This window comes from Macaca nemestrina, chromosome 18 (genome assembly GCF_043159975.1).
Source record: "Macaca nemestrina isolate mMacNem1 chromosome 18, mMacNem.hap1, whole genome shotgun sequence".
Lineage (NCBI taxonomy): Eukaryota > Metazoa > Chordata > Mammalia > Primates > Cercopithecidae > Macaca > Macaca nemestrina.
The window spans coordinates 44925604-44949897 of NC_092142.1; the positions used below are offsets into that span (position 1 = coordinate 44925604).

General features: G+C 37.8%; 1 pseudogene; it reads left to right on the plus strand.

Annotated features, from left to right (window-relative positions):
• The first annotated feature begins 5866 nt into the window (after positions 1–5866).
• Positions 5867–23367, plus strand: LOC105464210 (tripartite motif-containing protein 60-like; annotated as a pseudogene).
• Positions 23368–24294: the final 927 nt, after the last annotated feature.

Sequence of the window (24294 nt, forward strand, 5' to 3'; positions counted from 1 at the left end):
TGTAAATGCATCTACATCAGTTGGTATTAGGACAGTGTTCTAAATCAGATGTGAATTTCTGAGTATAATCTAAAAGTTTTGTCAAATTATCTTCATTGTCTTACATATTTATATTTATAAGTTGTTATAATTGTAAGTGACCTTGAAATCATAATTTAACATTTTTATCTTAAAGTCTGAATAATTTATTTGTTACATTTGGGTCCTTCCTACGTATTAATGTAAGAGAAAAGATAGACTCAGACTTTATCCTAATTAAAAACAAAGACAAATGATGTATTTTCTTCATTTTAGGTGGAATATCATATTATTTGTAAAATATAAATGTGAATATTAAGTACAGCAAAGAAAATAATCTCATCTTGCAACAGATGATCATGAGACATTGGTCATTTATTTGTTAATTTGTGTGTGTGTGCACGTGTGTGTGTGTGCATGTGTGTGCATGTGTGTGTCATAAAGCTAAATTATTCTGAGCCTTGGATTAACTTACTTGAAGACAATAATAGTGCCTGTATCCAGGGACAGTAACGAGAGAAAGTAATTGCAAAAGTATTCCATAAATTTATAAAGTGTTCTGATACAGAGACATTCTCTTTAAGATACAACAAATTATCTTCAGTATTAAAGACCTTAGTATTTTTCCAAGGCATGGCAGGATACCTCTGTAATACTTGATTATCCTATGATCATTTTAATGCAAAATTTTTTATGTTAAAAGGCAGAAAATGGTAGTATAGGTCCTCTTAATGTAAGGTTTACCTCTGTTTTTCATCACCCTACTTTTAAGATTTTTCTTTCTTTATTGTTGTACAACTTGGCTATTATTTCTGTATAAATGATGGTCTTTATTTAACCGTTTTTTGAAACTATGCACTTCTGAATTCAAGACTTTTTTTCCAGCTTTCAGTTTTATAAAAAATTATTATTTCTTTTAAAATTACATTTGTGTTTTATTCTTTGTATATATTTAAATGAAACAATTGAATATATATTATTCCTTCTAATTTTTGTCTTTATAGATCTATAAATATATTTACATTTCCTATCAGTTTGCTTGTATTAGCATCGATTTTCTCTCCTTAAACTTCCAGTGCACTATTTCTCTCATTAGTTTATTCTAGGTTCATAGTTTACCAATACAATGTATATTTAATTTATAGATTTTTATTTCTCATGTATTCAATTTACAGTTGGCTCTTTCCATGGATGCTTTTCAATTTTAAAGTTTCTTCCTCTTTTAACATCATTTTTGTTTCTTATGTTGCCATTGAATTGACTTAAACATTTTAAATACAATTCCAATATTATTAATTCATGTGGCATACAATTTCTTCTTAGTCTAAATCGTGATAGCTTATATTTTGTGTGTGTACTTCAAAATTTATAATTTACTTGCCATGATTGGGAGATTTTTCTTGTAAATGTCTTTAATCATTGTATTTGTTTTTTCTACTTGTCCTGGCACAATATTATCAATTTCGCTTCATGATAAGCCATTGGCTTCTCCTGTTGATAAATATTGCCTCTGAATTATTTCTTGAATCATTTGCGTTTCTGCAAATTCTGATATTTTTCCTTTCAGCCCCATTGGGCGTTCTAGAGATTTTTGTGACGTTTGATGCACAAACATTCACATTGCACAGATAAGTAAAATATTTTAGTTATGTATTGTTACCACACATCAGCATCTTATGAGAAATCTGAGTCTCTTTACTTGAATCACTCACTCCCCAGTATACCGTAAGGTACACTGATGTGTAGAATGTGATTAGTTTATTAATCACATGAAAACATTAGTAGCTACACATGGCCAGAATAGATTTTTCTCTATATAAATGTAAGTTAATACTGGTAGAATTTGTGAAGCAATATTTGGTTCTTTGGTTTCAGTCTCAGTGCTTTCTTCTTGGCATTTCACTGACTCTGTAGATTAACCTCAGTATCAATTTCCTTTTAAATTCAATAATTATTCAAATTGATCTAAAGTTAGACTTGTTTGTAGCTAGATATTATTTGTGAGTTACACTTCAATTGACAGTTCCTAATGTTATTTCGGTGTCTAGAATATGGGATCTGTTGGAGATATACTTTCATGAAATTACTGACATAATTTTGGATCCAAAATTTCAAAATTTTAGATATTTTTATTTGGAATTTGAAAATAATTAATATGCTCTTTTTACTGGTTAATAATGCTATTCATTTGTTATCTGATATTCAAACTGTCTAAAAAAGTTAACACTCATTAGGTTGATTTGTTTGTTGTATATGAAAACAGTTTATTTCTATGACAGTTTTAGTGTCATCTAATATTATTTTTAATGTTTCAGTTTCTCATTTGAATAAATTTTGTGTTGTTTATTTTAGTCTCAGAGGCTTTAAAACTGTATGTGCAAATGGTTTGCAATAGTGCGTAACACACTGTGTATTGTACATTTCTGTTCACTAGTGTTTCATCACACTGTAATCTGTCAAACCATTCTTCACTTACTGTCATGTGTTTGTTTGTCCTTACTCAAATTTGTGTTTGGGTCCTGCCTCCGTATTAATGGAAGAGAACAGGTAGACTCAGACTTTCATCCTAATTAAAAACAAAGATGAATGATGTATTTTCTTTGTTTACTTTAGATGGAATATCACATTATTTGTATAATATACATATTAATATTAAGTACAGCAAAGAAAATAATCTCCATCTTGCAACAGATGATCATGAGACATTGGTCATTCATGAATTGCCCAAAGTTTTATTCTTTCAGCATTATTCTTTCTTATTTTTACATGTCAATCTCCATGAAAATCTAGGGGCATGAAATACTAGAAATTCAAAATGAATTCCCAGATAAGCACAAATTATGAAAGTACATTTGAATTCATAAACATATCTATAACAGGTAAAGAGATTAAATAGTAAAAACCCTCCCCACAAGAAAGGCTCAAATAGCTTCACTGGTAAATTCTACTAAATATTTAATGAACAATTGATACCAATTCTACACAAACACTTGCAAAATGTGGAAGAGGAAGAAAGACATTAGTTCATTTTTTTGAGGTCCGTATTACTCAGATAACAAAAACAGATGAAAGCATCAAAAGAAAATAAATGTTCAGACCATTACACCTCATGAATATAGACACAGAAATCTTTAAAACCTCTAGAAAACTGAATTCAGCAACACATAAGAATTTTAGACAATATGACCAAGTGGAAGTATCTCAAAAATGCAAATTTATTTTAACATTCAAAAGTCAATCAATGTAATTCACGATATTAATAGAATACAGGACAAAACCGTGATTATTTCAATAGACACACGAAAGCATTTGACAAAATCCACTACTCACTGATGATAAAACTTCCAGAAATCTAAGAATAGAAACTTCCTCAGCCTTTCCTACAGAGCATCTATGTAAATTTCATGAATTCCAGTAAGGTATAATAGAGGACATATTGATATTTCTGACTTGATGGTTTTAAAAATTGACACATAGTAAGTACATTCACCTTGAAAAATACTTTTCTAAAAATGTTTCCTTGGCTTGTGATAAAAGTATAAATTCAGATTTAAAACAAGTGCTGTTGAGAATAAGATTTGGTTAAGGAGATTTTGGGCTGAGACGATGGGGTTTTCTAAATAAACAATCATGTCATCTTCAAACAGATGTCCTTTGTAGGGACATGGATGCAGCTGGAAACCATAATTCTCAGCAAACTATCACAAGAACAGTAAACCAAACACCCCATGTTCTCACTCATAGGTGGGAACTGAACAATGAGATCACTTTGACATAGGAAGGGGAACATCACACACCAGGGCCTGTTGTAGGATCGGGGTAAGGGGGGAGGGATAGCATTAGGAGATATGCCTAATGTAAATGACAAGTTAATGGGTGCAGCACATCAACATGGCACATGTATACATATGTAACAAACCTGTACGTTGTGCACATGTACCCTAGAACATAAAGTATAATAAAAATAAATAAATAAATAAATAATGAAAAAATAATAAGATTTGATATTATTAATTTTATGCCCTTATTAGCAATAGAAATATAATTATCAATAATTTTAACAAGACACAGGTGCATTCTTAGCAAAAAAGGCATGATCAAATAAAATTCTCACGTTGAACATAACAAAGTTTTATATTTGAAACATATGGTAACATTGTCATAGCTGTATTTTACTAAAAATGTTACACAATACATACTCCGAAAAATCATAACTTTCCCTGGACATATATGCTCTTTCTAAAGGTATTTTTGTGCATTATTCTGACAATCAGTTCCTCCAAAAGTAAAGTGTGGCTATCTGGGATTCTAACAATATTTTGAAGATTCATATATTCTCCGAATATTTTCGTTGACAGAAACACCTTGATTTCTGGGCAATATAACATGTGCTTAACTGCACAAATTAGTTCTAAGTGGTGAAGTAAAAATAAAGAAGCACAGGCAGCAGAAAGGAGATATGATGAGACAGTGCAGCTGTCAGGGTGAGGCTGCCCATAATAGGCTGATACTAATAAAAGCATCATTTGGGGGATTTTAACAGCATCCAACTGTAGACAGGATGCCCCAGCAGCAACGAAGTAAGGGAGAAGGAGCTGACCAGCCTACCTAAAGCCAAAAGCCTCAAAGTTCTGTGAGTTTTTGGAAAAAGGGTAGAACATACAGCCTGCAATCAAAGGGAGATAAATGATGAAGCTACTCAAGCTGTGCCTTGACTGATTGAAAAGGAGAGCCAGCTCTGCTGTTACCTTGGGGCTCAAGTTGATCCAGAGTTTTTGTTAAAAAAAAAATTACATGAACAAATTAAATGTTTTCTATGTATACGTAGACGGGAAAACAGAAAAATCCAAGATAATTTTACTGTGGAAGAGAACCCCCAACCCAAAACACTGAATAGACAATCAGTTGAGACTTGTCAAATATAATCACACAATCTGATATTTTATTATATAAATATGCAAAATGAAGGGAACCAAAATTAATTATGTTCAGAAATAACAAAAACAAAAATCATAAGACACCTGTATAACTAGACTTCAAGAAATTCCAAATAGAGGTCCAGAAAATATGTATGAAGGCTGTACATGGTGGCTCATCCATATAATCCAAACACTTTGGGAGGCCATTGTTGGAGAATCACTTGAAGCCAAGAGTTCAAGACTAGCCTGTCAACATATCAAGACTTCATCTCTACCAAAATACAAAAAGAAAAAAAAAAAGACATACATAGTTAAAACGTTTGAATAAATTAGAGGGATAAGAGCAAGAAAAAAAAATGAGCTATAAAGTATGAGCAAAAGAATAAGTTAAACACTAGGATATCAGGACAAAGAGAAAAATTAGTGGAAAATACAAAATAGAGGTCAGAATAAATTGAAAATATAATGAAAGTGCTATGTCGGATAGATTTTTGAAAAAATAGAAAGGAAATATACTAAAACATTTTTTAAAACTACTAAAATGTTGACCAAGTACAAAACATATACATATCTAAATCATAATAATAAATGAAAAGCTTAACAAAATGAAGTGATTTAAATCATTGAAATGTAAGATGTGAATTAACTACAAAGCAATGATGGATTTTTAGCACATATTTTGTCATCTTCATAGAATCAGTAAATCAATGGATATTATGTTCCCATTTCTGAATTAAAATATGTCAGGCCTAAAACTCGAAAACTAGTGCACTCAGAGTCATGTTGGGGCTTTCATTCTATGCCCCATGGGGTTCCATGAGTCTTGCACTGCATCAGGCCTGAGCCATTGGTCCACCTGCTCCAGGTCATTAGTTTGTCTTGTCATTGGTTAAGGTGGTATTCACTAGATCTCTACATTATAAAGTTCAATGGAATTTGTGACAGCCCTGGTGGACCTCTGAGAGGAGTCTGACTGTCCATCTGTTTGGAGTACTTGAAAGAAACAGTGACCATGAACTCTGGGCATAATTTTTGTCACTCCTGGCTCAGTGTATCCTGGAAGGATCTAGATAACTTTTTCTGTTCTGTCTGCCATTTTTGCTCTCCATATAAGAGCTTCAGGAGGAATCCGTATTTCCATAATTTGACTGAAATTGCTAAGTGACTCCTGATTAGAAAAGTGAAAGAGACGAAAAATGCTGTGTGTGAAAAGCACAATCAGTTTTTGACCCTTTTCTGTGTGAAAGATCTAGAGATTTTATGTACACTGCAGTTTCTCCACTAAGAACCAGAAGCACTACATTTGCCCTGTTAAATATTGTTTAGAGTACCTGAAAGAGATGGGGAGAATGGAACCAAATTGTAAAACACACTTCAGGAGAACTTTCCCAACCTAGCAAGACAGGCCAACGTTCAAGTTCAGAAAATACAGAGAACCACACTAAGATATTCCACGAGAAGATCATCAGATTCACCAAGGTAAAAATAAAGGAAACAATGAAAAGTGCAGCCAGAGAGTAAGGTCAGGTCACCTACAAAGGGAAGCCCATCAGACTAACAGTGTATCCCTCAGCAGAAACCCTATAAGTCAGCAGAGAGTGGGAACCAATATTCAACATTTTCTTCTCTTTTTTTTTTTCTTGCTCTGTCACCCAGGCTGGAGTGCAGTGGTGCGATCTTGGCTCACTGCAAGCTCTGCCTCCTGAGTTCATGCCATTCTCCTGCCTCAGCCTCCTAAGTAGCTGGGACTACAGGCGCCCACCACCACACCTGGCTAATTTTTTCTTTTTTTCTTTTTTTTTTAGTATTTTTACTAGAGATAGGGTTTCACTGTGTTAGCCAGGATGGTCTCGATCTCCTTAACTCGTGATCCACCTGCTGCAGCCTCCCAAAGTGCTGGGATTACAGGCATGAGCCACCACACACGGCCTTCAACATTATTAAAGAAAAGAATTTTTATCTCAGAATGTTATGTTCGGCCAAATTAAGTTTCATGAGAGAAGGAGAAATAAAACCCTTTTCAGACAAGCAAATGCTGAGGAAATTTGTCACCACCATGCCTGCCTTGCAAGAGCTCCTGAAGGAAGCACTAAATATGGAAAGAATAAACTGGTGCCAGCCATTGCAAAACACATGAAAATATAAAGACCAATGACACTATGAAGAAATGGCATCAACTAGTGCACAAAATAACCAGCTAGCATCATGATGTCAGGATCAAATTCACACATAACAATATTGACCTTAAATGTAAATGGGCTAAATTACCCAATTTAAAGATGCAGACTGGCAAAATGGATAAAGAGTCAAAACCCATCAGTCTGCTGTTTCAAGAGACCCCTCTCACATGCAAAGACACATGGAGGCTCAAAATAAAGGGATACAGGAAATTTTATCAAGAAAATGAAAGCAGAAAAAAGCAGGGGCTGCAATTGTAGTCTCTGACAAAACAGACTTTAAACCAACAAAGATCAAAAATGACAAGGGCATTACATATTGGTAAAGACATCAGTTCAACAAGAGGAGCTAACTATCCTAAATATATATGCACCCAGTGCAGGAGCACCCAGATTTATAAAACAAGTTCTTAGAGACCTACAGAGAGACTTAGACTACCACACAATAATAGTGGGAGACTTTCACACCCAACTATCAATATTAGGAAGATCAATGACAGAGAAAATTAGCAAGGATATTCAGGACTTAAACTTAGCTCTGGATCAAGTAGACCTAATAGATATCTACAGAACTCTCAACCCTAAAGCAACAGAATATACAGTGTGTAGAGTAATTTCTCAATAAACTACTGGCAAACCAAATCCAGGAGCACATAAAAAATCTTACCCACCAAAATCAACTCAGCTTCATCCCTGGGATGCAAGGGATATGCAAATCAATAAACATAATCCATCACATAAACAGAATAAATGACAAAAAAAGGCACATGATTATCTCACTAGATGCAGGGAAGGCCTTGATATAATTTAACACCACTTTATATTAAAAACTCTCAATATCTTAGGTATTGAGAACATATCTCAAAATAGTAAGAGTTACTTAAGGCAATCCCACAGTCAGTATCATATTAAATGGGCAAAAGCTGGAAGCATTTCCTTTGAAACCTGGCACAAGACAAGGATGCCCTCTCTCACCACTCCTATGCAACATAGTATTAGAAGTTCTTGCAGGGGAAATCAGGCAAGAGAAAGAAATAAAGGGTATTCAGATAGAGAGGACATCAAATAGTCTCTGTAGATGACATGCTCCTATATTTGAAAAACCCCATTGTTTCATCCCCCAAACTTTTAAAGCTGATAGAAAACTTCAAAAAAGTCTGAAGATAAAAAAATCAATGTGCAAAACTTACACGCCTTTTTAAACATCAACAATAGACAGGCAGAGAGCCAAATCATGAATGAACTCCCGTTTACAGTTGCTACAAAGAGAATATAATACCTAGGAATACACTAACATGGAATGTGAAAAACCTGTTTAAAAATAACTACAAACCACTGCTCAAGAAAATAAGAAAGGAAACAAACAAATGGCAAAATATTCTATCCTCATAGATAGAATCAATATTATGAAAATAGCGGGGGCGGAGCAAGATGGCCAATAGGAACAGCTCCAGCCTCCAACTCCCAGCGCGAGCGACACAGAAGACCGGTGATTTCTGCATTTTCAACTGAGGTACTGGGTTCATCTCACTGGGGAGTGCTGGACGATTGGTGCTGGTCAGCTGCTGCAGCCCGACCAGCGAGAGCTGAAGCAGGGCGAGGCATCGCCTCACCTGGGAAGCTCAAGGGGGAAGGGAATTCCTTTTCCTAGCCAGGGGAACTGAGACACACAACACCTGGAAAATCGGGTAACTCCCACCCGAATACTGCGCTTTAAGCAAACAGGCACACCAGGAGATCATATCCCACACCTGGCCGGGAGGGTCCCATGCCCAGGGAGCCTCCCTCAATGCTAGCACAGCAGTCTGTGATCTACCGACAAGGCAGCAGCAAGGCTGGGGGAGGGGCGCCCGTCATTGCTGAGGCTTAAGTAGGTAAACAATGCTGCTGGGAAGCTCGAACTGGGTGGAGCTCACAGCAGCTCAAGGAAACCTGCCTGTCTCTGTAGACTCCACCTCTGGGGACAGGGCACAGTAAACAATAACAAACACAGCAGAAGCCTCTGCAGACGCAAACGACTCTGTCTGACAGCTTTGAAGAGAGCAGTGGATCTCCCAACATGGAGGTTGAGATATGAGAAGGGACAGACTCCCTGCTCAAGTGGGTCCCTGACCCCTGAGTAGCCTAACTGGGAGACATCCCCCACTAGGGGCATTCTGACACCCCACACCTCACAAGGTGGAGTACACCCCTGAGAGGAAGCTTCCAAAGCAAGAATCAGACAGGTACACTCGCTGTTCAGAAATATTCTATCATCTGCAGCCTCTGCTGCTGATACCCAGGCAAACAGGGTCTGGAGTGGACCTCAAGCAATCTCCAACAGACCTACAGCTGAGGGTCCTGACTGTTAGAAGGAAAACTATCAAACAGGAAGGACACCTACACCAAAACCCCATCAGTACATCACCATCATCAAAGACCAGAGGCAGATAAAACCACAAAGATGGGGAAAAAGCAGGGCAGAAAAGCTGGAAATTCAAAAAATAAGAGTGCATCTCCCCCGGCAAAGGAGCGCAGCTCATCGCCAGCAACGGATCAAAGCTGGACGGAGAATGACTTTGATGAGATGAGAGAAGAAGGCTTCAGTCCATCAAATTTCTCAGAGCTAAAAGAGGAATTACGTACCCAGCGTAAAGAAACTAAAAATCTTCAAAAAAAAGTGGAAGAATTGATGGCTAGAGTAATTAATGCAGAGAAGGTCATAAACGAAATGAAAGAGATGAAAACCATGACACGAGAAATACGTGACAAATGCACAAGTTTCAGTAACCGACTCGATCAACTGGAAGAAGGAGTATCAGCGATTGAGGATCAAATGAATGAAATGAAGCGAGAAGAGAAACCAAAAGAAAAAAGAAGAAAAAGAAATGAACAAAGCCTGCAAGAAGTATGGGATTATGTAAAAAGACCAAATCTACGTCTGATTGGGGTGCCTGAAAGTGAGGGGGAAGATGGAACCAAGTTGGAAAACACTCTTCAGGATATCATCCAGGAGAACTTCCCCAACCTAGTAGGGCAGGCCAACATTCAAATCCAGGAAATACAGAGAACGCCACAAAGATACTCCTCGAGAAGAGCAACTCCAAGACACATAATTGCCAGATTCACCAAAGTTGAAATGAAGGAAAAAATCTTAAGGGCAGCCAGAGAGAAAGGTCGGGTTACCCACAAAGGGAAGCCCATCAGACTAACAGCAGATCTCTCGGCAGAAACTCTACAAGCCAGAAGAGAGTGGGGGCCAATATTCAACATTCTTAAAGAAAAGAATTTTAAACCCAGAATTTCATATCCAGCCAAACTAAGTTTCATAAGTGAAGGAGAAATAAAATCCTTTACAGATAAGCAAATGCTTAGAGATTTTGTCACCACTAGGCCTGCCTTACAAGAGACCCTGAAGGAAGCACTCAACATGGAAAGGAACAACCAGTACCAGCCATTGCAAAAACATGCCAAAATGTAAAGACCATCGAGGCTAGGAAGAAACTGCATCAACTAACGAGCAAAATAACCAGTTAATATCATAATGGCAGGATCAAGTTCACACATAACAATCTTAACCTTAAATGTAAATGGACTAAATGCTCCAATTAAAAGACACAGACTGGCAAACTGGATAAAGAGTCAAGACCCATCAGTCTGCTGTATTCAGGAGACCCATCTCACACGCAGAGACATACATAGGCTCAAAATAAAGGGATGGAGGAAGATTTACCAAGCAAATGGAGAACAAAAAAAAGCGGGGGTTGCAATACTAGTCTCTGATAAAACAGACTTTAAACCATCAAAGATCAAAAGAGACAAAGAAGGCCATTACATAATGGTAAAGGGATCAATTCAACAGGAAGAGCTAACTATCCTAAATATATATGCACCCAATACAGGAGCACCCAGATTCATCAAGCAAGTCCTTAGAGACTTACAAAGAGACTTAGACTCCCATACAATAATAATGGGAGACTTCAACACTCCACTGTCAACATTAGACAGATCAACGAGACAGAAAGTTAACAAGGATATCCAGGAATTGAACTCATCTCTGCAGCAAGCAGACCTAATAGACATCTATAGAACTCTCCACCCCAAATCAACAGAATATACATTCTTCTCAGCACCACATCGTACTTACTCCAAAATTGACCACGTAATTGGAAGTAAAGCACTCCTCAGCAAATGTACAAGAACAGAAATTATAACAAACTGTCTCTCAGACCACAGTGCAATCAAACTAGAACTCAGGACTAAGAAACTCAATCAAAACCGCTCAACTACATGGAAACTGAACAACCTGCTCCTGAATGACTACTGGGTACATAACAAAATGAAGGCAGAAATAAAGATGTTCTTTGAAACCAATGAGAACAAAGATACAACATACCAGAATCTCTGGGACACATTTAAAGCAGTGTCTAGAGGGAAATTTATAGCACTAAATGCCCACAAGAGAAAGCAGGAAAGATCTAAAATTGACACTCTAACATTGCAATTAAAAGAACTAGAGAAGCAAGAGCAAACACATTCGAAAGCTAGCAGAAGGCAAGAAATAACGAAGATCAGAGCAGAACTGAAGGAGATAGAGACACAAAAAACCCTCCAAAAAATCAATGAATCCAGGAGTTGGTTTTTTGAAAAGATCAACAAAATTGACAGACCACTAGCAAGACTAATAAGAAGAAAAGAGAGAAGAATCAAATAGATGCAATAAAAAATGATAAAGGGGATATCACCACCGACCCCACAGAAATACAAACTACCACCAGAGAATACTATAAACACCTCTACGCAAATAAACTGAAAAATCTAGAAGAAATGGATAATTTCCTGGACACTTACACTCTTCCAAGACTAAACCAGGAAGAAGTTGAATCCCTGAATAGACCAATAGCAGGCTCTGAAATTGAGGCAATAATTAATAGCCTACCAACCAAAAAAAGTCCAGGACCAGATGGATTCACAGCTGAATTCTACCAGAGGTACAAGGAGGAGTTGGTACCATTCCTTCTGAAACTATTCCAATCAATAGAAAAAGAGGGAATCCTCCCTAACTCATTTTATGAGGCCAACATCATCCTGATACCAAAGCCTGGCAGAGACACAATTAAAAAAGAGAATTTTAGACCAATATCCCTGATGAACATCGATGCAAAAATCCTCAATAAAATACTGGCAAACCGGATTCAGCAACACATCAAAAAGCTTATCCACCATGATCAAATGGGCTTCATCCCTGGGATGCAAGGCTGGTTCAACATTCGCAAATCAATAAACATAATCCAGCATATAAACAGAACCAAAGACAAGAACCACATGATTATCTCAATAGATGCAGAAAAGGCTTTTGACAAAATTCAACAGCCCTTCATGCTAAAAACGCTCAATAAATTCGGTATTGATGGAACGTACCTCAAAATAATAAGAGCTATTTATGACAAACCCACAGCCAATATCATACTGAATGGGCAAAAACTGGAAAAATTCCCTTTGAAAACTGGCACAAGACAGGGATGCCCTCTCTCACCACTCCTATTCAACATAGTGTTGGAAGTTCTGGCTAGGGCAATTAGGCAAGAGAAAGAAATCAAGGGTATTCAGTTAGGAAAAGAAGAAGTCAAATTGTCCCTGTTTGCAGATGACATGATTGTATATTTAGAAAACCCCATTGTCTCAGCCCAAAATCTCCTTAAGCTGATAAGCAACTTCAGCAAAGTCTCAGGATACAAAATTAATGTGCAAAAATCAGAAGCATTCTTATACACCAGTAACAGACAAACAGAGAGCCAAATCAGGAATGAACTTCCATTCACAATTGCTTCAAAGAGAATCAAATACCTAGGAATCCAACTTACAAGGGATGTAAAGGACCTCTTCAAGGAGAACTACAAACCACTGCTCAGTGAAATAAAAGAGGACACAAACAAATGGAAGAACATACCATGCTCATGGATAGGAAGAATCAATATCGTGAAAATGGCCATACTGCCCAAAGTAATTTATAGATTCAATGCCATCCCCATCAAGCTACCAATGAGTTTCTTCACAGAATTGGAAAAAACTGCTTTAAAGTTCATATGGAACCAAAAAAGAGCCCGCATCTCCAAGACAATCCTAAGTCAAAAGAACAAAGCTGGAGGCATAACGCTACCTGACTTCAAACTATACTACAAGGCTACAGTAACCAAAACAGCATGGTACTGGTACCAAAACAGAGATATAGACCAATGGAACAGAACAGAGTCCTCAGAAATAATACCACACATCTACAGCCATCTGATCTTTGACAAGCCTGAGAGAAACAAGAAATGGGGAAAGGATTCCCTATTTAATAAATGGTGCTGGGAAAATTGGCTAGCCATAAGTAGAAAGCTGAAACTGGATCCTTTCCTTACTCCTTATACGAAAATTAATTCAAGATGGATTAGAGACTTAAATGTTAGACCTAATACCATAAAAACCCTAGAGGAAAACCTAGGTAGTACCATTCAGGACATAGGCATGGGCAAAGACTTCATGTCTAAAACACCAAAAGCAACGGCAGCAAAAGCCAAAATTGACAAATGGGATCTCATTAAACTAAAGAGCTTCTGCACAGCAAAAGAAACTACCATCAGAGTGAACAGGCAACCTACAGAATGGGAGAAAATTTTTGCAATCTACTCATCTGACAAAGGGCTAATATCCAGAACCTACAAAGAACTCAAACAAATTTACAAGAAAAAAACAAACAACCCCATCAAAAAGTGGGCAAAGGATATGAACAGACATTTCTCAAAAGAAGACATTCATACAGCCAACAGACACATGAAAAAATGCTCATCATCACTGGCCATCAGAGAAATGCAAATCAAAACCACAATGAGATACCATCTCACACCAGTTAGAATGGCGATCATTAAAAAGTCAGGAAACAACAGGTGCTGGAGAGGATGTGGAGAAATAGGAACGCTTTTACACTGTTGGTGGGATTGTAAACTAGTTCAACCATTATGGAAAACAGTATGGCGATTCCTCAAGGATCTAGAACTAGATGTACCATATGACCCAGCCATCCCACTACTGGGTATATACCCAAAGGATTATAAATTATGCTGCTATAAAGACACATGCACACGTATGTTTATTGCAGCACTATTCACAATAGCAAAGACTTGGAATCAACCCAAATGTCCATCAGTGACAGATTGGATTAAGAAAATGTGGCACATATACACCATGGAATACTATGCAGCCATCAAAAAGGATGAGTTTGTGTCCTTTGTAGGGACATGGATGCAGCTGGAAACCATCATTCTTAGCAAACTATCACAAGAACAGAAAACCAAACACCGCATGTTCTCACTCATAGGTGGGAACTGAACAATGAGATCACTTGGACTCAGGAAGGGGAACATCACACACCGGGGCCTATCATGGGGAGGGGGGAGGGGGGAGGGATTGCATTGGGAGTTATACCTGATGTAAATGACGAGTTGATGGGTGCAGCACACCAACATGGCACAAGTATACATATGTAACAAACCTGCACGTTATGCACATGTACCCTACAACTTAAAGTATAATAATAATAAATAAATTTTAAAAAAAAGAATAAAAACCTATTTCCAATACAAAAAATAATAATAATATTATGAAAATAGCCATATTGGCCAAAGTAATTTATAGATTCAATGCTATTCCCTTCAAATTACCATTGACATTCTTCACACAATTAGAAAAAACAACTACTTTGTGTGCTTTATGTGAAATTAATGTGAAAGCAAAAAAGAGCCCACATAGCCAAGACAATCCTCAGCAAAAAGAATAAGGCTGGAGGCATCATGCTACCTGACTTCAAACTATAATACAAAGCTACAGTAACCAAAAGAGCATGATATTGGTACCAAAACAGACATAGCGACAAATAGAACAGAATAAATACCTCAGAAATAAGACTGCCTACCTACAAATTTGTGATATTTGACAAATCTGTCAATAACAAGCCATGGGGAAAGGATTTCCTATTTAATAAGTGTTGCTGGGGAAAATGGCTAGCCATATGCAGAAAACAAACTGGACCCCTGCCTTACACCTTACCTAAAAATTAACTGGGGATAAATTAAAGACTTAAATGTAAAACGCAAAACCATATAAACCTCTGGAAGAAAACCTAGTCAATATCATTCAGAACATAGGCATGGGCAAAGATTTTATGATGAAATTGCCAAAAGCAATTACAACAAAAACTAAAATTGACAAATGGGATCTAATTAAACTACAGAGCTTCTGCACAGCAAAATAAACTATCATCAGAGTGAACAGACAACCTACAGAATGGAAGAAAATTTTTGCAATCTGTCAATCTGACAAAGGACTAATATCCACAATTCACAAGGAACTTAAATAAATTTACAGGAAAAAAACAAAACATGTTATTAAAAAGTGGGCAAAGGATATGAACAGACACTTCTCAAAATAAGACACTTTATTTTGTTTTTTTGAGATAGAGTCTCACTCTTATCACTCAGGCTTGAGTGTAATGGCATGATCTTGGCTCACTGCAACCTCCACCTCCTGGGTTCAAACAATTCTCCTGCCTTAGCCTCCTGAGTAGCTGGGATTACAGGTGCCTGCCACCATGCCCAGCTAATTTTTGTATTTTTAGTAGAGACGGGGTTTCACCATGTTGGCCAGTCTGGTCTTGAATTCCTGACCTCAGGTGATCCACCTGCCTCGGCCTTCCAAAGTGCTGGGATTACAGGCGTGAGCCACTTCACCTGGCCAAAAGAAGGCATTTATGCAACCAGCTAACATATGAGAAAAGCTCAACATCACCAATCATTAGAGAAATGCAAATCTAAAACACAGTGAGATATCATCTCACACCAATCAGAATGACAATTATTAAAAAGTCAAAAAACAACAGATGCTCACGAGCTGTGGAGAAATAGGAATGCATTTACACTGTTGGTGGGAATGTAAATTAGCTCAACCTTTGTGGAAAACAGTGTGGTGATTCCTCAAGGATCTAGAATAAGAAATATCATTTGACCCAGCAGTCCCATTACTGGTTACATACCCAAAGGAGTATAAATCATTCTATTATAAAGATGCATGCACACATATGTTTATTGCACCACTGTTCAAAATAGCAAAGACATAGGACCAACAAAAACGCCCATCAACATTAGACTGTATAAACAAAATGTGGCACATATACACCGTGGAATACTATGTAGCCATAAAATGGAATGAGACCATGTCCTTTGCAGGGACTCGGATGAAGCTGGAAGCCATCATCCTCAGCAAACTAACACAGGAACAGAAAAGCAAACACTGCATGTTCCCACTCATAAGTGGGAGTTGAACAATGAGAACACATGGACACAGGGAGGAGAACAACACTCACTGGGGCTTGTCATGAGCCTGGGAGGGGAGGGAGAGCATCAGGACAAATAGCTACTGCTTAGCTAGGCTTAAAATATATGTGATGGGTTGATAGACGCAGCAAACCACCATGGCACACATATACCTATGTAACAAACCTGCAAGTTCTGCACATGTATCTCAGAACTTAAAGTAGTTAAGTAATAATTTTTATTATTATCAAGTAAAAAATAAGAAACATCCCCTTATCACAGAGAAATTCTAGAGGGTAGCATTGAGTCCTTGAAAAATATACTGAGTTGAAAAAATGATAATTCTACAAGGCAGCAAATCAGTGGAGCTGAAAAAAAAAGGTAGGATATAAGAGAGAAGAAATTCATTCTAACTGTGAGCAAATTACACTGTTTTTACAGAATGAGCAAGTGGCTATTCTTAGGCAGAAACAAGATGAAAGATGGACATTTTAACAAAACTAAATGAAAACCTTGTAGAATTTTCCGTTTATGTTTCCACGTTAAAATGTCTACCAAGGGAGGTAGAGGGCAAGTCTATGCACTCAAACCTGAAATTGCTGACACATGTTAAGAATATGCACCACAGGTATCAAAAACTATAACGCCATGAACTCTTTTCATTTAGATTAACAAAATATGGTTTTAGTCTTCCTCCTCAGTATTCTGGCTTAGACATAATTATCAAGCCATTTCAAGGTAATATCATTCTTGACCTTGACAAGGTCAACTTATCATCTCTGAGAATAGAAAAGCTATGCAATATAGAAGAACAAAACCAAACATTTGTTATAACCCAAGGAGATTTTATCTCAGCCCTGCTGTGTTGGGCTCTCAGAGATTTAGTTCTGGCAGACATTACTTGAAGGTAGAAGTGGGAAACAAGCCTAAATGGACATTGGGTGTGTGACAAGACTAACTTCTTAGGAACTGGCAGGATCAGCCATCACTTCTGGGTGGTGTCTGGGCAATATATGAAGAGTGGTTATGTTGCATTAGGTCCCAAGACAACTCGACTTCTGCCAGTAGTAAAACCCAGTAAGATTGGTATTTTTCTGGACTATGAATTGAATGATGTTTTCTTTCATAATATGAATGAGAGGTCTGTTCTCTATATTCATAATGATTCACAGAAGTTTTTTGGCCTTATTTTATATTAAGGCAGATTTTGAACCTCTTAAAATCTGTTAATTCTCAGATTCTGAAAGAAAAACAACCAGTAAGTGAATCTGTTTCAGTTTTTGTTGGTAATTTAGGCAGTTTTTTTCTACTTCAGAGAAGAATGTCAATGGTAGTTTAATGGGAATAGCATTGAATCTATAAATTGCTTTGGGCAATATGGCCATTTTAATAATATTGATTCTACCTATGAACATGGGATGATTTTCCATTTGTTTATATATTTTTTCTTGCTTTTTGACTGCTGTCAAAGGTTGTTTTATCCTCTTCAGGTAAATAGTCATAAAAATGGTATTTTTTAAAAATTATACTTTAAGCTCTAGGGTACATATGCAGAACGTGTGGGTTTGTTACATAAGTATACATGTACCATGGTGGTTTGCTGCACCCATAAACCCATTATCTGCTTTAGGTATTTCTCCTAATGTTATCCCTCCCATAGCCCCCCACCCCCTGGCAGGTCCTGGTGTGTGATGTTCCCCTCCATGTCCATGTGTTCTCACTGTTCAACTCCCACTTATGAGTGAGAACATGCAGTGTTTGGTTTTCTGTTGTGTTAGTTTGCTGAGAATGATGGTTTCCAGCTTCATCCATGTTCCTGCAAAGGACATGATCCCATCCTTTTTTATGGCTGCATAGTATTCCATGGTGTATCTGTGACACATTTTCTTTATTCAATCTATCGTTGATGGGCATTCAGATTGGTTCCAAGATTTTGCTATTGTGAACAGTGCCACAATAAACATCCATGTGCATGAGTCTTTATAGCAGAATGATTTATAATCCTTTGGGTATATACCCGGTAATGGGATTGCTGGGTCAAATGGTATTTCTAGTTCTAGACCCTTGAGGAATCGCCACACCGTCTTCCACAATGGTTGAACTAATTTATACTTCCACCAACAGTGTAAAAGCATTCCTATTTCTCCACATCGTCTTCAGCATCTGTTGTTTCCTGATGTTTTAATGATTGCCCTTCTAACTGACGTGAGATGATATCTCAGTGTGGTTTTGTTTCACATTTCCCTAATGACCAGTGATGATGAGCTTTTCTTTCATATGTTTGTTGGCTGCATAAATGTCTTCTTTTGAGAAGTGTCTGTTCATACCTTTTGCACACTTTTTGATGGGGTTGTTTGTTTTTATCCTTGTAAATTTGTTCAAGTTTTTTGTAGATTCTGGATATTAGCCCCTTGTCAGATGGATAGGTTGCAAAAATCTTCTCCCATTCTGTAGGTTGCCTGTTCACTGTGATGATAGTTTATTTTGCTGTACAGAAGCTCTTTAGTTTAGTTAGACCCCATTTGTTGATTTTGGCTTTTGTTGCCATTGTTTTTAGTGTTTTGGTCATGAAGTCCTTGCCCATGCATATGTCCTGAATGGTATTAGATTTTCTTCTAGGGTTTTTATGGTTTTAGGTCATATGTTTAAGTCTTTAATCCATCTTGAGTCAATTTTTGTATAAGGTGTAAGGAAGGGATCCAGTTCCAGCTTTCTGCATATGGCTAGCCAGTTTTCCCAACACCATTTATTAAATAGGTAATCCTTTCCCCATTTTCCTGTTTTTGTCAGGTTTGTCAAAGATCAGATGGTTGTAGATGTGTGGTGTTATTTCTGAGGCCTGTTCTATTCTGTTGGTCTATATTTCTGTTTTGGTACCAGTACCATGCTGTTTTTGTTACTTTAGCCTTGTAGTATAGTTTGAAATCAGGTAGCGTGATGCCTCCAGCTTTGTTCTTTTTGGTTAGGTTTATCTTGGCTTTGCAGGCTCTTTTTTGGTTCCACATGAAATTTAAAGTGGTTTTTTTCCAATTCTGAGAAGAAAGTCAACATTAGCTTGATGGGGGATAGCATTGAATCTATAAATTACTTTGGGCAGTATGGCAATTTTCATGATGTTGATTCTTCCTATCTATGAGCATAGAGTGTTTTTCCATTTGTTTGTGTCCTCTCTTATTTCCTTGAATAGTGATTTGTGGTTCTCTGTGAAAAGGTCGTTCACATCCCTTGTAAGTTGTAGGTATTTTATTCTCTTTGTAGCAATTGTGAATGGGAATTGAGTCATTATTTTGCTCTCTGTTTGTCTGTTATTGGTGTATAGGAATGCTTGTAATTTTTGCACATTGATATTATATCCTGAAGTTGCTTATCAGGTTAAGGAGATTTGGGGCTGAGATGATGGAGTTTTCTAAATATACAATCATGTAATCTTCAAACAGAGACAATTTGACTTTCTCTTTTCCTAACTGAACACCTTTTATTTCTTTCTCTCATCTGATTGCCCTGGGCAGAACTTCCAATGCTATGTTGAATAGGAGTGGTGAGAGGAGGCATCTTTTCTTGTGCCGGTTTTCAAAGGGAGTGCTTCCAGTTTTTGCCCATTCAGTATGATATTGGCTGTGGGATTGCCATAAATAGCCCTTATTATTTTGAGATACGTTCCATCAGTAACTACTTTATTGAGAATTTTTTAGCATGAAGGTCTGTTGAATTTTGTTAAAGACATTTTCTGCATCTACTGAAATAATCTTGTGATTATTATCATTGATTCTGTTTAGGTGATGGATTACGTTTATTGATTTGCATATGTTGAACCAGACTTGCATCACAGGGATGAAGCCAACTTAATCATGGTGGATAAGCTTTTTGATGTGTTGCTGGATTGTGTTTGCCAGTATTTTATTGAGGATTTTTGCAATGATGTTCATCAGGGATATTGGCCTGAAATTTTTTTTATTGTTATTACTGTGTCTCTGCCAGGTTTTGGTATCAGGATGATGCTGGCCTCATAAAAATGAGTTAGGGAGAATTCCCTCCTTTTCTATTGTTTGAAATAGTTTCAGAATGATTGGTACCAGCTTCTCTTTGTACCTCTGGTAGAATTCGGCTGTGAATCCATCTGATCCTGGACTTTTTTTGATTGGTAAGCTATTAATTGCTGCCTGAATTTCAGAACTTGTTATTGATCTGTTCAGGAATTCGACTTCTTCCTGGTTTAATCTTTGGAGGGTGTATGCGTCCAGCAATTTATCCATTTATTCTAGATTTTCTAGTTTATTTATGTCAAGTTGTTTATAGTATTATATGATAATAGTTTGTATTTCTATGGGGTCGTTGATGATATCCCCTTTATCATTTTTTATTGCATCTATTTGATTCTTCTCTCCTTTTTTCTTTATTAGTCTGGCTAGCAGTTCTACTTTGTTGCTCTTTTTAAAAAACCAGCTCCCAGATTCATTGAGTTTTTTGAAGGGCTTTTCATGTTGCTATCTCCTTTAGTTCTTCTCTGATCTTAGTTATTTCTTGTCTTCTGCTTGCTTTTGAGTTTGTTTGTTCTTGCTTCTCTAGTTCTTTTAACTGTGATGTTAGGGTTTCGATTTTAGAGCTTCCCTGCTCTCTCTTATGGGCATTTAGTGCTATAAATTTCCCTCTACACAATGCTTTAAATGTGTCCCAGAGATTCTGGTATGTTGTCTCTTTGCTCTCATTGGTGTCAAAGAACATCTTTATTTCTGCCTTAATTTTAATTTCGTTACTTACCCAGTAGTCATTCAGGAGCAGGTTTTTCAGTTTTCATGTAGATGTGTGGTTTTGAGTGGGTTTCTTAATCCTGAGTTTTAATTTGATTGCATTGTGGCCTGAGAGACTGTTTGTTATGATTTCTATTCTTTTGCATTTGCTGAGGAGTGTTTTACTTCCAATTATATGGTCAATTTTAGAGTAAATGTGATGTGGTGCTGAGAAGAATTTATATTCTGTTGATTTGGGGTGGAGAGTTCTGTAGATGTCTATTAGGTCCACTTGGTCCAGAGCTAAGTTCAAGTCCTGAATATCTTTGTTAATTTTCTGTCTCATTATCTGTCTAATATTGACAGTTGGGTGTTAAAGTCTCCCACTATTGTTTTGTGGGAGTCTAAATCTCTTTGTAGTTCTCTAAGAATTTGCTTTATGAATCTGGGTGCTCCTTCATTGGGTGCATATATATTTAGGATAGTTAGCTTTTCTCATTGTATTGATCCCTTTACCATTATGTAATGCCTGTCTTTGTCTCTTTTGATCTTTGTTGGTTTAAAGTCTGTTTTATTGGAGACTAGGAAAGGAACCCCTGCTTTTATTTCCTTTCCATTTTCTTGGTAAATATTCCTCCATCTCTTTATTTTGAGCCTATGTGTGTCTTTGCATGTGAGATGGTTCTCCTGAATACAGTACACCAATGGGTCTTGACTCTTTATCCAATTTGCCAGACTGTGTGTTTTAACTGGGGCATTTAGCCCATTTACATTTAAGGCTAATATTTTTATGTGTGACTTTGATCCTGTTATTATGATGCTAACTGGTTATTTTGCCTGTTAGTTGATGCAGTTTCTTTATAGCATCGATGTTCTTTACAATTTGGTATGTTTTTGCAGTGGCTGTTACTGGTTGTTCCTTCCACGTTTAATGCTTCCTTCTGGAGCTTTTGTAAGGCAGGCCTGCTGGTGACAAAATCTCTCAGCATTTGCTTATTTGTAAAGGATTTTATTTCTCTTTCACTTATGAAGCTTAGTTTGAGTGGATATAAAATTCTGGATTGAAATTCTTTTCTTTAAGAATGTTGAATATTGGCCCCCACACTCTTCTGGCTTGTAGGGTTTTTGCCGAGAGATCTGCTATCAATCTGATGGGCTTCCCTTTGTGGGTAACCTGACCTTTCTCTCTGGCTGCCCTTAACATTTTTTCCTTCATTTCAACCTTGGCAAATCTAACAATTATGTGTCTCGGGGTTGCTGTTCTCGAGGAATATCTTTGTGGTGTTTTCTGTATTTCCTGAATTTGAATGTTGGCCTGCCTTGTTAGGTTGGGGAAGTTTTCCTGGATAATATCCTGAAGAGTGTATTACAATTTGGTTACATTCTCTCCCTCACTTTCAGGTACACCAATTAAATGTAGATTTGGTCTTTTCACATAGTCCCATATTTCTTGGAGGTTTTGTTCATTTCTTTTCACTCTTTTTTCTCTAGTCTTGTCTTCTCACCTTATTTCATTGAGTTGATCTTCAGACTCTGATATCCTTTCTTCTGCTTGATCAATTCAGCTATTAATACTTGTGTATGCTTCATGAATTTCTTGTGCTGTGTTTTTCAGCTCCATCAGGTCATTTATGTTCTTCTCTAAACTGGTTATTCTAGTTCGCAATTTATCTAACCTTTTCTCAAGGTTCTTAGCTTCCTTGCATTATGTTAGAACACGCTCCTTTAGCTTGGGAGAGTTTGTTATTACCCACCTTCTGAAGTCGACTTCTGTCAACTCATCAAACTCATTCTCCATCCAGTTTTGTTCCCTTGGTGGCAAGGAGTTGTGATCCTTTGGAGGAGAAGAGGTGTTCTGGTTTTTGGAATTTTTAGAATTTTTGTGCTGGTTTCTCCCCATCATCTTGAATTTATCTACCTTTTGTCTTTGATGTTGGTGACCTTTGGATGAGGTGTCTGAGTGGACATCCTTTATGTTGATGTTGATACTATTACTTTCTGTTTGTTAGTTTTCCTTCTAACAGGCTCCTCTGCTGCAGGTCTGCTGGAGTTTGCTGGAGGTCCCCTCCAGACCCTGTTTGCCTGGGTATCACCAGCAGAGGCTGGAAAATGGCAAAGATTGCTACCTGTTCCTTCCTCTGGAAGCTTGATCCCAGAGGGGAATCCACCAGATGCAAGCCAGAGCTCTCCTGTATGAGATGCCTGTTGGCCCTTACTAAGGGGTGCCTCCTAGTCACGGGGGTCAGGGACCCACTTGATGAGGCAGTCCATCTCTTATCAGAGCTCGAAGGCTATGCTGGAAGATCCACTGCTCTCTTCAGAGCTGTCAGGTAGGGACATTTAAGTCTGTTAAAGCTGCACCCACAAGCACCCCTTCCCCCAGGTGCTCTGTGCCAGAGCAGTGGGGGTTTTATCTACAAGTACCTGACTAGGGCTGCTACCTTTATTTTCAGAGATACCCTGCCCAGAGAGGAAGAGTCTAGAGAGGCAATCTGGCCACAGTGACCTTGCTGAACTGTGGTGGGTTCCACCCAGTTTTAACCTCCCACAGGCTTCGTTTACACTGTGAGGAGAAAACTACCAACTCAAGCCTCAGCAACGGTGGATGCCCCTTCCCCTGCCAAGCTTGAGTTCCCCAGCTAGAGCTCAGACTGCTGTGCTGGTGGTGAGAATTTCAAGCCAGCGGATCCTAGGTTGCTGGGCTTTGTGAGGGTGGGACCCACCAAGCCAGACCACTTGGTTCCCTGGCTTTAGCCCCCTTTCTGCAAAGTATACGGTACTGTCTTGCTGGCATTCCAGATGCCACTGGAGTATGGAAAAAAAAAAAAAACCTCCTGAAACTAGTTCAGTGTCTCCCCAAACAGCCGCCCAGTTTTGTGCTTGAAGCCCAGGGCCTTGGTGGTGTAGGCACCTGAGGGAATCTCCTGGTCTGTCTGTTGCAGAGACTGTGGTAAAAGCACAATTTCTGGGCCAGAGTGCACCATTCCTCCCCGTACAGTCTCTCGTGGCTTCCCTTGGCTAGGGGAGGAATATCCCCCAACCGCTTGTGCTTCCCAGGTGAGGTGATGCCTCATCCTGCTTTGGTTCATCCTCTGTGGGCTGCACCCACTATCCAACCAGTCCC